Genomic DNA, 15,253 nt, shown 5'->3' on the forward strand with positions numbered 1-15,253 from the left:
GCCCCATAAGTACTGGACTGTCCCTGGAGCCCATACCTTTTGGAGAGCCCAGGAGTTGATGGCCTCTCTCCTACAGGCTCCTGTGAACCCAGGGATAAGTGTCTAGGATCTTGGACTCCTAGGAGGAAACAAGAGAAGTCCAGGCCTGGGTCCTGGTCAGTGGGGGTGGCCAGGCACCCCTGACTGTGCTTCTTAGAAACCTGGACCACCTGAACTTTGGGAGCTAATCTTCTCATTGGACAAATAGGGAGGCTAGGCTGTCTGATCTCCAAGGCTCCTACTACCCAAAATGCATGATTCTCAGAATCAGTAGTTCTTGGTGATTGATGGGAAAGAAAAGGAAAAATAGCAAATACCACACTTCATTTTACAGTTTCACAGAGCAAGTGTTCTGTGCCACCAAATGAAGAAAGCCAAATCCCTCTCATTTGCTTTCACAACATCCCCACCTCCATCCTATCTGCCCTATGTTGACTATCTCTGCACTGTCCCGGGAACGCTCCAGACTTATGCTCTCGTGTCCTCTAGAGAACTGTCTCTCCTCCCCATCTCCACAAACCTAGTTGGAGTGCCCTGAAGCCAGGTTCCAAGTCGTCTGTGATTTTCCCTCAAACCTTCTAGAACAGTAGTGCCTATATATTGTAAAGACCGTGTCCTCGACTATGGGTAACTTCTTGCCCACCCCTTCTCCCAGCCTCCGGGCCTGGGAGGAGCCCTCATATACTTTTGTTTTTAAAGACTGATTCTCCTGTCACCCAGGCTGGAGTGCAGTGGTGCAATCTTAGCTCACTGCAACCTCCACTTCTTGGGCCCAAGCGATCCTCCCACCTCAGCCTCCTGAGTAGCTGGGTCTACAGGCACTTGGCACCATACCTGGCTAATTTTTGTATTTTTTGTAGAGACAGGGTCTCACTATATTGCCCAGGCTGGTCTCAAACTCCTGGGCTCAAGCGATCCACCTGCCTTGGCCTCCCAAAGTGCTGGGATTACAGGTGTGAGCCACTGGCCCCCTCATATATTTATTTCTTTTTTTATTTTATTTTTTATTTCAATAGTTTTTGGGATACAGGTGCTTTTAGGTTATGTGGATAAGTTCTTTTGCGGTGATTTCTGGGAATGCGGTGATTTCTGGGAATGCGGTGATTTCTGGGAATTTGGTGCACCTGTCACCAGAATAGTATACTCTGTATCCAATATGTAGTCTTTTATCCCTCACCCCCCTCCCCATCTTCTCCCCCAAGTGCCCAAAGTCCATTATATTATTCTTATGCCTTTGCATCCTCATAGCTTAGCTCCCACTTATATGTGAAAACACAATATTTGGTTTTCCATTCCTGAGTTACTCCACTTAGAATAATGGCCTCCAGCTCCACCCAAGTTGCTGCAAAAGACATTATTTTGTTCATTTATATGGCTAAGTAGTATTCCATGGTGTACCCCATCTTCCTTATTCGCTCATTGGTTGATAGGCACTTAGGTTGGTTCCATATTTTTGCAATTGCAAATTGTGCTGCTATAAACATGAGTGTGCACGTGTCTTTTTCATATAATGACATTTTTTTCTTTGGGTAAATTCCCAGTAGTGGAATTGCTGGATCAAATGGTAGTTCTACTATTAGTTCTTTAAGGAATCTCCATACTGTTTTTGTATATTACTTGAGCATCCTCCACTGGCTAAGCCAGGCTCAGCACTTGGAGATGCTTGTACATGGTGAGTGTGTTGATGAAATAATTACAAGACTTTTGAAATGGCAAGAACATGACACTGAGGAGAATTAAAACAAACACAAATTAAAAAATAACAAAAACCAACCAAACAAACAACATTTGCCAGGAGACTAACAAAGCAGAACAATTAAGGGCAGGCAGAAGAAGATATTATAACTTACAATAAAGAGTGATTTATTTATTTTATTTTTTTTAATTTTTTTTGTGAGATGGAGTTTCACTCTTGTTGCCCAGGCTGGAGTGCAATGGCGTGATCTTGGCTCACTGCAACCTACACCTCCTGGGTTCAAGAAAGTCTCCTGCCTCAGCCTCCCGAGTAGCTGGGATTATAGGCATGTGCCACTACGCCTGGCTGATTTTGTGTGTTTAGTAGAGATGGGGTTTCTCCATGTTGGTCAGGCTGGTCTCGAACTCCCGACCTCAGGTGATCCGCCCGCCTTGGCCTCCCAAAGTGCTGAAATTGCAGGCATAAGCCACAGTGCTGGGCCCAAAGAGTGATTTTCTATGTAGCCGTTGAATGAAGAATGGAGCTAAAGTTCCAAAATGAGTGTGGAAAGTAGTTTTTTTTTTTTTTTTTTTCTTGGTGTTGACACGCAAGAAGGCTTTGGGGGAAGCTTTAGACAGCAAGGCCATTCAAGGTTTAGACCTCTTCTAAGTTTTAGGCAACTTGTATGAAACCAGAATGGGTTTGACAAGGTAGATTGGCTTTGTGTTATGGGCTTGGCTGAAAATTTATAGGACATTGAGTCACTGATCTTTCACTGAAGCTTGAGTGCCATCTCTTTTAGGAAGCTTTCCTTGACCACTCTCAAGTCTAGGCTTGGAGGACTACTGTCCAAGGGAGGCACTGACCACACTGCAGTGTAACTGTTTGCTAATGCTCTGCTCCCACCATCTCCTGGCTGTGAGCTCCCTAAAGGCAGAGCCTATGACTTAGTTGTCTCCTGCCTCCTGTGACCTAGTTTGCTGAATAAGCAACAATACAGCCTAGGAAACTAAAAAACAAGTCACTGAAGCACTAGACATAATGTTCAAGAGATCCTCGTAAAGAAAAGAATGAAAGATATATACTTTTTATTTTTTTTAAATGAGCGCAATTTCAATAAACCGTCTATGGTATGTGTAACTTAGTCATATAAAAATATATTAATGAATTTCAGATGGATAATTGGTCATTGCAGTCAGACACTTTGAGATGACCATTTTTGCCTGAGCGTAGGGTATGTTTATTATTCTTTGGAAAATCAGTTCCCCATTAAAAAGCAAACAACGTTTTTGCAAGTATTACCTGACATCTGTAGGAACAGCTCATTTTAATAGGAATTTAGCTTTACAAAATCTATCATAGAGCTGTTGGAGTTTTAGAATTTAGAGAATTAGATTCAGATCCAGGCACTCTTCAGAAACAACTTCTATCTAAATAATAGCAATTTAAACCATCTTTTATGGAGAGAGAGACCTAGTAAACACTAGTTAGATAAAAGAAGCTATCTATTTTAAATAAGACCAGTTAAGTACTAGATCAAAAGCACCATATACGTTTACAACCAAATGGCACTGCTCCGGAGATCAAAGTGCAGCCCAGCTGAGAGAACAGAAAGAGCCTTTACCCAGAAAGCGTGAAAAAGGACTACAGAGACCTAACCAATACCAAGATTTTAAAGCAGACACATGTCCATGCTCATTTTATTATTTCAATGTACAGAATCTTTGCTTAAAACGGGGGAGAAAGTGTTCCAATTAATAAGTACATAAAATAAATTCTGAGCCATCAAAGGGCTTTTCTTGCTATTGTTCTTGGCATTTCTGAAAGACAAGTACTTCAAAATGTCTATAATGTTAACCAGCCGCTTTCTTCTAAATTCTAGAACTACAAATCTCAGCCAGTAAGGGCTGCATATTTTTCTCTAGGGATCTTTTAATGGGACCTCTCAGCCCATAAGAATCTTTACTGGGGGAAGAAATTTAGCCAAACGGCAATCTACTTGGTTGCAATGTAAATCAGAATGTGAATGTTGCTGTAAGAACAGGCACTGTTAAAGTTACTATCAAACAGTGGGAAACACTGTAAGAAAATAAAATATGGTAAGTGACAGGACATTTTATGGATGTGTCCAAACCAGTCGTCAAAGACATCGGTTGGGGAGCGAGTGAAGTATGATGTTATTTCAAAGTAACTTCCTGCTAGGGTTAGACTTCCCAGGTTATACAGTTCATTCTTGCTATTTTTTAGCCAGGCCCTAATCATAAATATAGATTTGTAAACCGTGTCTTTTCTGTTAACCATTCTTACTTGTTAATATAGAAGGACAACTTCTGTCCTTTGCACTTTGTGAAAGTGCAGAGCTGGGATATTTAAGTCAAGACTTTACTGAAGTCAGCTGTGAATTTCTCAGGCATGTGGAGCCACATGCTTTCCGAGTGGCCAGCAGACCTCATTCAGACATTTATTTTGATGTTCAGATGCCTTTCATTTGCTGGTAGATTATAAACCACTATAATCATTCCAAAGCCTCCTGGCTCTGATCTAAAATTAAAGTAAAAAAAAAAAAAAAAAAAAAAAAGAGTGACTGTGGCATTGCTCAGGAAAGCTATTCAAAGGCAGTGGTAGCCAGTTTGTAAGATTCCCCAGTGACCCCTGCCCCGTGGCATTCACACCCTTGTGTAGTCCTCCCCTGCACTGCACCAGAGTTCGTTTGTGTAACCAATAGAATATGGTAGAAGTGATGGCAAATCCCTTCCCATATTAGGTTATAAAAGACACTATGGCTTCCGTCTTGGTCTCACTTGCCATCTCTTTATAAGAGAAGAGAAGTGGAACCAAGAGGAAAAGTCACCGGCTTGGGGAAAGTCACTGCCATGTTATGAGCAGTCCCAAGGAAAGGCATACATGGCAGATAACTAAAGCCTTCTGCCAGCAGCCATCTGAGTGAGATGGGAAGCTGATCCTCCAGCCCTGATCAAGCCTTCAAATGACTGCACCTCCAGCTGACAGCTTACCAAAAGCAACCTCCTTCCAGAAGACCTTGAGCCAAAACCACTCAGCTAAGCTACTTCCAGATCCCTGATCCTCGGAAACTGTGCGAGACAATAAATGTTTGTAAGTTTTCAGGCTATTTCTTATGCAGCAATAGGTAACTAATACAAAGGCTTTGCTCACCACAGGTAATTAAGAAGTCTCAATGAAATAATCCACATTGCTGGCACTATGTGCTTGGTACTATGCTGAGCACTTTATGTTTATTATCACATTTTGTTACCACAACAATCCTATAAAGTTGGTTTTGTTATTATCGTTATTTTGCAGGTGAGGAAATAGAGGCCTTAAGAGGTTATACATCCCAAGGTCATGCACCTTAAGATGTGAACAAAACAAGATTTGTTTTGTTCTCTGGTCTGTCTGACTTGGGAGTCCAGATTTTTAACCACTTTGCTATTTTGCTCTTCACAGAAATGGCCACCCACTTTGGAATAAAGAGGATATATAATTTGCCTAAGGTCACATAGCACTCTCTAAATCAGTACAGTATTTTAGACAAAGCTTCAACTTTGCACTTTTATGGGTCATTTTGATATAAGACTACAAGGATATCTCCTCCCATGACAAACTTGACTTCATTTACAACAAAAGGCCAAGCAAGATACAGTACACTGTGGGGATAAATGGTACTCACTGAGGACAGGAATATGCTGACATTATCTGAATATCCTCCTCCCTCCTGTTGTTCTCCTTTGGATGCTTTCCTGGACTATAGGGAGAAGGAAAATGGAGAAAGGCCAACTGCGACTAGGCCAGAGATCAGATGTTACCTTGTAGGAAGCATCTCATTCTAACCTTAAGTACTCTGTTGATGAAGTACGGGGCCAAGAGATTTTGGAATTCTACCACACAAGGTTGCTCAACATTCCAAGAAGTATTGATAACTCTTCAAGAGCAAAAGTCATTTAAATTAAACTTCTCTGGCCGGGCATGGTAGCTCATATCTGTAAACCCAGCACTTTGGGAGGCTGAGGCTGGAAGATCTCTTGAGCTTAGGAGTTTGAGACCAACCTGGACAATGTAGCGAGACCTGGTCTGTACTAAAATTCAAAAACTAAATAAATAAAACAAAAAATAAACTTTCCTAGCTCTGATGAACAAAAAATTTCCCCCAAGACTAACTCATTTTGGCCCTGTATTTTATCATAGATTAAGATGACCAACAAGTCACCAGGACCCTATAGGGTACTGGTACCCTGTACTGGTACAGATTGCTGCCAAGCCTAGGCCGGGAGTTTGGACCAATAGTTCAAAACTTTAGTGTTCATAGTACAGTTACCCAGGAACTTGTTAAACATGTGTATTCCTGCACCCAAAGCTGACCTACTGAATCAGAATCTCTTCAGCTGTATGATGGTGGGGGTCTGCATATAATAAGATTTGCGGGTGATTCTGACATGTGGACCCAGGACAACTCTTAGAGGAGTGTTGCTGAAACCTCTGCCCCTGCCATGTCTCATTTCGAACAGGCAGGAGCAGAACCAAGTTTTGTGGGGCCTGAGGCTTACACAATTTGGGGGCCCTTGTTTAAGAAAAACAATATGAAATTACAAATAAAAAGATTGGCATTGTGATTTACAAATAGCCTCTGCAGAAGCTTCATTGTCTTCATTGTAAAGCCACTTCTGCTAACATCAGAAATGCTAATTTCTCATTAGAGAAACTGCTTCTACCCAAGAGTCAAGGAAAGTAGCATTCAGGTTCAAAAAAAGTCCTTTATGATAGTTCTTCTAAAATTAGGTCCTTAGGAAGTACATAAGCACTACTGACTTAACTAACTGAGGTCTCAATTTCACTTCTCTGCTTAACAGTTTTTATTTCTTCTATGATTATTTTCCAGGGTGTCACACTATGTAATGTTGAGATTTAACCAAGATTAATTTGTTGACCAGTAGGCTGTCCTGAAATAAAATAATGACTAGTTAACTATTTAGCATTAACTGAAGTTCTTATATTAATTGAAATAAAATTTTGGTAGTCATGTATGTGTTATAAATAGAAATTCCTAATAAGAAATTAGTTTTTTTATTACTTATTTGTGAAATACTTTAAAACTATCTGTAGGTGTCTTACTGATTATAGAACCATCTTCTGGCCAAGCTGAAGCAATTTAGACATGAAACAGTAACTTTCCTGGTAGCCCTCATTTGATTAATGATTGTTTTCCATGCTTTGTATTAGAAAATAGGCAGGATACATGTGTTGAGTAGTTGTTTCTACATCCCAAGGTTTTACTGTACTTACATCCCAACCACAGTGCTTTCTTTAGGAATGCATATGGAAGGACATTGATACAAGTAACTTTCTATCTTAAACAACAGACTTTCTACAATTATTCATACATGTGTTTTAAAGACATCAGGAGAAAAATGGTCTCCAGATCTAAAATGTATAAAACACATTTTAGGCACCTTTTCACTGGTGCCTCCCAATGGTAGCCAAGGAGTTGAAACACAGTCTGTAAGAAGCAGGATTAAAAAAAAAAAAAAGAACAGTAATGTAATAGCTAATGTGACAGATTGTATCTATTTGCAGATTCAAAGCTGAAGATGCCATCCTCTCTGGGGTCAAGGGCAGGTCAGTGTTATTTAGGTGGCATTTATTCAATAGCACATGGTACCCAAGGGGTTTTCCAAAGCTGGGACTTTGCAGGTGGCAAAACCAAATAAATTGACTCTGTGAGAAGTGAGAATTCCTGCCCAAATCCTATCGGCTGTTAGGTCTGTCATTCAGGTGGTTGGGAACATTTTGCTTTTGTGACTTGGAGCCCGACTTTTAGCAAGTGACTTGCGGAGTTTGTGCGTACTGCCTGACAGCTCTGGTCAGTGTCACCAACACCTCGGTTTCATCCTGACAGCAAGCCTTCACGAAGAATGCCACAAACCAGACCCTGTTGCTAATGGAACCCCTTTCAGTGCTTTAAAATCTTGACTACCCTGACCGAAGCATGAACATTTGCATGTGTTCCAATTTATCTAATTGTGGATATATTAGCATTTTTTCTCCTTCCAGATGGTGATGTGAAAAAGGGCAACCGTTGGAACTCAGTCACCCAAGTTAATATCGTGTCTATCCATAGGTCAGGGTGGCTGCAAATATGTTGGGAACAATTTAGAGCTCTGTGTGTGCTGGGGATGGGGGTCTTAGCTAGGTGTGGGGGAGGGGACTGCTCTGGGAGTCCAATTTTCAGAGAAAACTCACCAGTTCCTGTCAACTGAAAGAAATGTTTCATGCACATGGTGGGTCAGAATGTTATTTTTATAATATAAACCACCTGGCCTTCTCCTCGTTTACCTCTGCCGCAATGCTATTCTACACACATACCTAGACCAAGGTCCCTGGTAACTATTACAAGCCTATGTTGTGCTTTGCTCCTTGAGGTTTTATTCCTTTTCTTTTATTCTTTTTCTTTTTTTCAAGTTAAGGTGTAGACAAGACGAATTGATCAGGGCTCAAGATTTGGGTTTATTTTTATAGTTGCTTTGATGTGAAAGGAGTTGGGATGGGGGAGTTAGGGAGAGATGGAGTCAGGCTTTCTTCCCCACTCAGCAACTCACTGAGCTGGTGAGCATCTTTCTAAAGTTTATGAACTAGGGGCTGGGAGACTCCTGTGGAGATAGTCTGAAGTCTTTATTTACCATGGGGCCTTTCCTAATCATTTCTTTCACTACATTCTATATTTGGAGGTCAAGAATTTCTATTCACTTTGTTTAATAAAAAAGGAAACAGATTAAAGTTAGGGAAGGAGGCTGGGGAATAAATAAAGGGTCTCATTAAAGCAATATGCACTCCCAATTTCATGGGCAAGTCATTAAGATCTGATAATTAGCTGACATATGACTTTCGAATGGTTATAACTAACCTTCCCGTCTTTGAGTCTCATTAGTTATAAAACAGGATGCTTTCCTGTGGAGATTTCCACCAGGAAATACCTCCTTTAGAAGTTAAGTTACATTGCATAGCATGTCGTCCATCTGAGTCAAGGTATACCACCCTAGAGGCAGAGAAGAGGTCATGGATAATTTCAAATAGAAATACTAGGCATTAAAACAGCATTAGTGCTGGGCAATAGTCTCAAGTTTATAGCAGGAACTAAATCCCTATTTGGGATGTGGAATGTCAAGGCCAGGCCTTATTTAACGCTCAGCAAAAAGAGCATTACAATTCCATTGAGTCAAGTGTATGAATTAATCAAATTTTCTTAGTCATTCTCTACTGGGAAAAACTTAATTTTATAAACTTAGTTTATTGTGATTTAAATGTACTTTTAATTCCATGGACTTTGAGAAGACTCATTTAACGCATGAAAGTATAAAACGCGTTTTTATGTCTGGTAATGCAGATTAAGTGTGCTTACTGCCTTAAGTAACTAAAATAAAACAAAATTAAAATACTCCTCACCTTGTTTAAGGCTGTATGCTCCTTGGAAAAATAGTTTTTCTAGATATCAGCATAGGCAATGGCTTTGGTTTGAAAACCAGATTGGCATAAAAATCAAAACCCATCAAATGAATTCATTGCCTTTTAGAGACAGAGCTTGGCAAGGAGCTCATCTGCACTGTGTACCACCCCGCATCTCACTACTCTGCAGCCCTGTTTTGCAACACCAAACATTGGTTACAAATGGAAAAAAAAAAAAAGGTCAATCAACAGTTTGCCTATGGAAGAATTGATTGTCTCAACTTCATAGAGTGCTTGGCACTATTCAACTAGCCTAAGTACCAGAACCCAGTGTTTAACACCTGTACTTATTTTCTGGGAAGCCATTTTAACAACAAAATACTTATGTGAAAAAGATATAATGCCCCGATGAGTGAGTGTCTCACTCCAAATAGATCGAGCTATCACATCAATATTTTTGTCAGGAGGCATTTTTTATTCAATCATAATTCATGCACATAAATAATCACATGCTCTAGTACTATATTCGAGGAAATTTTTGCTTTTTAGTCAAAATAAGAATGAAATGCATTAATTCAAGTCATTCCAGCAGGCTATATGTGGAAGACCACGTCACTGACTTGAAAGCAAAACTTGAATCACAAACCCTTTAAATCAAAATATAAAATAAGATAAAATACCCTTTTGGATTTGGAAGCAAAAACAGCTGCTGCAACAATGAGTGGCTTTCCTTCTGAGTTCATCAAGAGGGGAGCCAGACGTGGATCTGATGGCCCTTGTATTGCTCTATTGTAAAAAAATGGAAATTACTGCAAGTTTTCATGGTCATGATATGTGGCTAGGGAAGGATTAACTGCCTAGACAAAAGTGGCATGAAGCAAATATGTCTAAAATACATGAAATACTTAATGCTTGTAATATTAGAAAATTATTTCTTTTATAAACGATCCAATAAGTACTAATGTGTTTCAATACAACTTTCTGAAAAAAAAATTTTTAATCAGTAGATTATTTTATTTATTTTTTAGAAATGCAGAAATAAAATTATATTTTCACTTCTCTTTTTCTATCCTGTAGTAACTTATGAAGGCCTGGTCTAAAGGCAGGGCTATGGCTGCTTTCTCTCTCTCTCTCTTTCGTTCTCTCTGTGTTACTGTTTTTTGTAGGTTGTGGTGTCAAGGCTAACTGAAAATTCTTTAATTAGCTTTCATGGACACAGCTTTTACTTCATTTACTTCATTCCCATTTACTTCAGTGAGAGGCTTCTTTGCATAAAAGCCAGTGGTTTGTATCCATCAGAGTCTTTGACTGGACTGCTTTCCTTTGATTAATCAGAAAACTAAAGTTCAGTCTGAATACTACTTTCCTAAAGAATGAATGAGCATAATCTCTTACAGCTTTCATGAAACTGCCTGAAACCAGAGGGATTAGTCCCACAATCCAGTCCCATACTCCACTTCAAGTATTTTCAATTACTTGGCACCATTGGTGGTGACGTCCATGGCTCAGTAAGAAGGCTACTGCTGGCATAATGGTTTCTCCATGTTTCAGCACATGGTCTTGGCATTAATAATCCATCGTGAAATGATTTGTAATGCACAGGGGTGACATTTGATTATGTGAAAGGCATTGCAGGAATGAGCATGTAGGCTCTTATAGTCCAACTGCTGGCAAAAACATGATGAAATGCTATATGGTGAAAATAGCATTTAAGATGGTTTCTGAACTGACAAAGAAAAGTGTAAGCACATTGCTTTAGGAGAAATGTTCTTTCATTTTTCCCCCTGGTTTCCCTTCTCAAGTCATATTTTGGAGGGCCAAATGGGTGAAGGGGCCAGATTTGGCAGCCAACCACCCAAACACATTTTCAAAACATACTTGATTCAGGAAATTCTGGATCTTTTTAAGCAAAGATGTTAACAGTCCTCCTGAGAGCCTTAAAATATGATGATTTAAACATAAAGAAAAGGGGACCCTAAAATGATCAGAGAAATCATCAAGAGGCCTCCCTGCTGAAGTTTTCAGTTTTTCATTTTGTTTCCTATTTCTTTTCTTTTTTTTTTTAAGACCACAGGAGGATGTTGAATTTATTACCTAAGGGAAGAGCTATCATTTTGGGTCAAAATTTATGAGATGATAGGAAAATTTATACTTCTCCGGGTAGCAAAAACAAAAACAAAAACAATAACACTAGAATTTCTTACACTCATATCTTCTAGATCCATTCACCAATCTGTCAAATGCATTATATTCTAGATAGAGTATAATGAATGTATGAACAAATATAATGCATGCCTGGGTGTGAGTACTGCCACATCTTGGTTATTTATGGTCCTAAGAGTCGGATGGGGAAAAAGTTGCTATGCATAAATTAAATCCAGAGAGAATCATAAGATATTTTTAATCAATACTTTTAAATTCATCCATTTTCAAAACTTTAACCACAGATATGAACAAAATAATATCAGCTGATTTTACTGTTACTGACTTTTCCTTCCTAGCCCACTATCTTGCAGATTTAGGTGAATGATCTTAGCTGACTATTGGTTACATACAAGAATGGACAAACATTAACTTCATTTATTCTTTGGATTTGTTATTCATTCATTTGGCTATTCACTTAAGACAATTTATTAGTCACTTTATGCACTGTATGCAAAACACAGTCCTTGAGGTCATGGGGAACATAAGGATACACACCCCATCCCTATAACTTACATTTCAGTAAAGGGAAAGAACATGCACATAGACAACTGGAGCATATGGTAGAAAACATTAAGCCTAGTAGAGAAACAGAGAACACTGCTTTGGGAAATCACAGGAGGTAGGGAGTTCCATCAGGGAGATTCAGAGAAAACTTTTTGTGGAGTCCTGGAAGATGGTCAGGGTTTAGACATGAAGAGAAGGTGGCAATAGCATTTCCTAAGTAGATCTCAATGTGAGTATGGGAGTGGTTAGAAGAGGTCAAGACATGCATGAGGAACAGTTAGGTGGAAGCATCAAGTGTCAGAAGAGGAAATCGGGGGGATAAAACTGGAAGGGAAAGTTGGACCAGCTGTAGAATCTTTATTGCCAGAGTAAGGAATGTATGCTTTAATAAGAAAGTAATAGGGAGCCATTGAAGCCCCCCTTTTTACTTTTTATTTTGAAACAAATGCTATGTTTATATAAGAGTTGCAAAGATTGTAAAGAGTTCCCAGAAAGTAGTCCATATCATCTAAGTTTTCATGTTTCAATGAATAATGATTTATATAGTATTCTTATATTACACTCCTATGATTATATCCTCTCTTTAATGCTTAGTGTGGTGTGTCTTTTTTCCTTAATCAGAAATGCCAAAGATCTGTCTTTCTTATTTGTCTTTTCAAAGAAATAGATTTTGATTTTGTTAACCAAGTTTGCCAGTTTTTGTCCCATTTCAGGGAGCTAATGCCCCCTGAAGTTTCCCTAAAGCTACGTATATGTTCAATCTAATTTTAAAAACAGATAGTGTACATATGCAGTATCAAAAAAGTCCCTTGATCTACCTTTAAGCAGAATGCTGTCTCTAAGTCCCACATAACCACAGAGCTGTGCTTTTCTTTTGTTATGATTCTGCTTGGAATATGTTGGGCCATTTCAATTTGACAACCTATGCTTTTCTTTAACTCAAAGAAAATTGCCTCTGTTATTTATTTCCTCCCCTCTATTTCCTTTGTCTCTTTCTAGAGCTCTTACTAAATTGATGTTTACCTCCAAAATTTATCTGCATGTCTCCTGTACTGTCTTCCATCTCTGTCTTTTTGCTCTAAGTTATAGAAGACTTTACTCAGTTATTCCTTACTAATTTGGCTGTCTATGTCTGCTCCTCTATTTACCCCTCTTAATTCTTTATACTTATTGTTCTAATTTGGCCATCATATTTCATTTTCTTGCTCCCTGCTTGCTCCATTTTAATAGCTGTTTTAGAGAGAAATATCCTTTCAAAATTTTCTGAGGATATTAACTTAATACTCTTTTACATTCTGTGCTGCTTGAATTGTTTTGTTCTTTTGTTTGCTTGCCTTTGGTCTTTTATGCATTTGGTTTTCCTTAAATGTTTGGTGATCTTAAGTTCATTGACATAGATGGACAAACAAGTACATTAGTTTAGATGGCTGACAAAACCTTCCTCTATGCTTGAGAATGTCTGTTTCCCCAGAGGGGCTCCCCTGAATGAGAGGACAGCTGGGTGCTTCATATTGAATGGGGTGTATTGACAGGCAGACTTCACCTTAGGATGCTCAATAAGGGACCTGCAGGCACAAGTGGGTTGGAGAGCCTCTTCCTCAATGGCTGCCTTTCTTTCCCCTTCGCTGCCTCTCATCCGTGTCTTTGGTGTCTACGGTTACATTAAGCTCTGTTCTGAGGCTTCTATACCCACATTCAAATAATCCTCCTCAGTCAATTCACTTTCATTCACCAGAGGTAAAAACACACTGCTGACTACTGTTCGGAGTGGGGAAGGCAACACCTCACTGTCTGGATGGGTCAGAAGTTTTGAAAGCAGTTTTTGATTAGCCTTAAAATTACCCCAGGACTGCATTCTGCTCTTTGCATTTGTTCATGTGAACCTGGAGTTTCTCTAGCTCTTCTTTACTTTCACAATACATTTCTCCTATATATATTTAGACTGTGGCATCTTTGCCCCTAATAATTTGATTCTACTCTCGTCTCCTGGAATTGCCTCAAAGTTCATCTTTTCCAATGGCACCCTTTCTTCTTGCCTAGCACTATTGTGAATTTACTTATTTTAAAACATGTCTTTGACATTTTAGGGAATTTCAGACTAGAAAAGAGTTTGAAGAATGTGCTAAGTCCACTCCATCTTGATTCAATCTTGAGACTTTTTTTAATTTTTATTTTATATTCTAAGAGTTCATCTTGTTGATTCTGGCCCATCTTTGTAGGCTATTTGAGAACTGTCTGAATATTCAGTGGCTCAGTTTTAGTTGTCCTTCCCAGCTTTAATTATGGCTTAGATGTCTGGAAGCCACTGATGCCAGTTTGACCAGAACATGTTTTGTCTCCAACTCCCCGCTGGACAATAGGCAACGTGGTCCTATTTTCACAAGCAGTGCTGACCACCAGAGTAAGAAGGAGCCCTCTAAATCCTTACTGAAGGACACTATCTCTACTTCTAAACCCCTATTTTACTCTAAAAACTGTAATCTACTGTAATCTAATTTGTATCCCATTTTCTCCATTGACATTACTTTTTGGAAGGTTAATAAGGATTTCACATTCATCACAGTCAGTGGAAACATCTCATTGGACATCTGTCCTGTGGCTGACTGCTGCTCACTTCATCCTCAGTCTCAAGATGTCACATCTCTCGGTTTCCATAAATCCCCTCTTCTGGTTCTTTGTCTCTTTCTGGGCAATGGGCTTTTTAGAGAAATCTTTCTCCTTTTATTTCCCCCACTAAAACTGTTCCTAAGAGCATTCCTTGATCATCTTCTCACACCACACATTCTCACTTGGCAGTGGTACCTGTAGCTGTGGCTTCCGCTTAGAAATGTAGAAGTTCAACCCATATCTCTTTCTTGAGCTTTAGGTCTTACTTTTTTTTTGGATAGGGGAGGGCGATTGCTGTTCTCTGTTTGGCTTCAAGGCACTTCATACTTTCTTCGTCCTCACCTTTCACATACCCGCTCCATTTCCTCCTGTGTTTCCCACCCAGTGGCCAAAGCCAGGGCTGACCACTGGTAAAGGTGAAGGTGAAGAGACTTCATTAGGCATGAAAGTATTATCCCAACTTTCACTCCTAGTGAAGTCCCTTCACCTTTAGCTCCTGAATATACTGTGTTTGCAGCTTGTCTCCATGGGCACTCATCACTTTCAGCCTCTCAGCCATTTAAATCATTTAAATCCAAAGCATCTTCATGCTGTGACCCGAGTAATCTTTCTGAAGTACATTTGAATACATCACTCTTCTGCTCAGAATCCTTCAAAGATTCTGATTTTATATAGAATAAAACCTGTACTGCTTTGCAAAGTATGAAGATCTCTTATGGTTTGATGTGAGTGCCTACCTGTCCTCTCCCAACCGTTCCTTGCCACACA

At 39.4% G+C, this 15,253-nt stretch overlaps 1 protein-coding gene across 1 annotated transcript in view; it reads right to left on the bottom strand.

Moving 5' to 3' along the window:
• The window catches only part of LIX1 (limb and CNS expressed 1), a 50,974-nt gene that overhangs the window by 16,681 nt on the left and 19,040 nt on the right, over window positions 1-15,253 (bottom strand). The gene's annotated exons all lie outside the window — the stretch shown is intronic.

Source organism: Pan troglodytes, chromosome 4 (genome assembly GCF_028858775.2).
Source record: "Pan troglodytes isolate AG18354 chromosome 4, NHGRI_mPanTro3-v2.0_pri, whole genome shotgun sequence".
NCBI classification, from domain to species: domain Eukaryota; kingdom Metazoa; phylum Chordata; class Mammalia; order Primates; family Hominidae; genus Pan; species Pan troglodytes.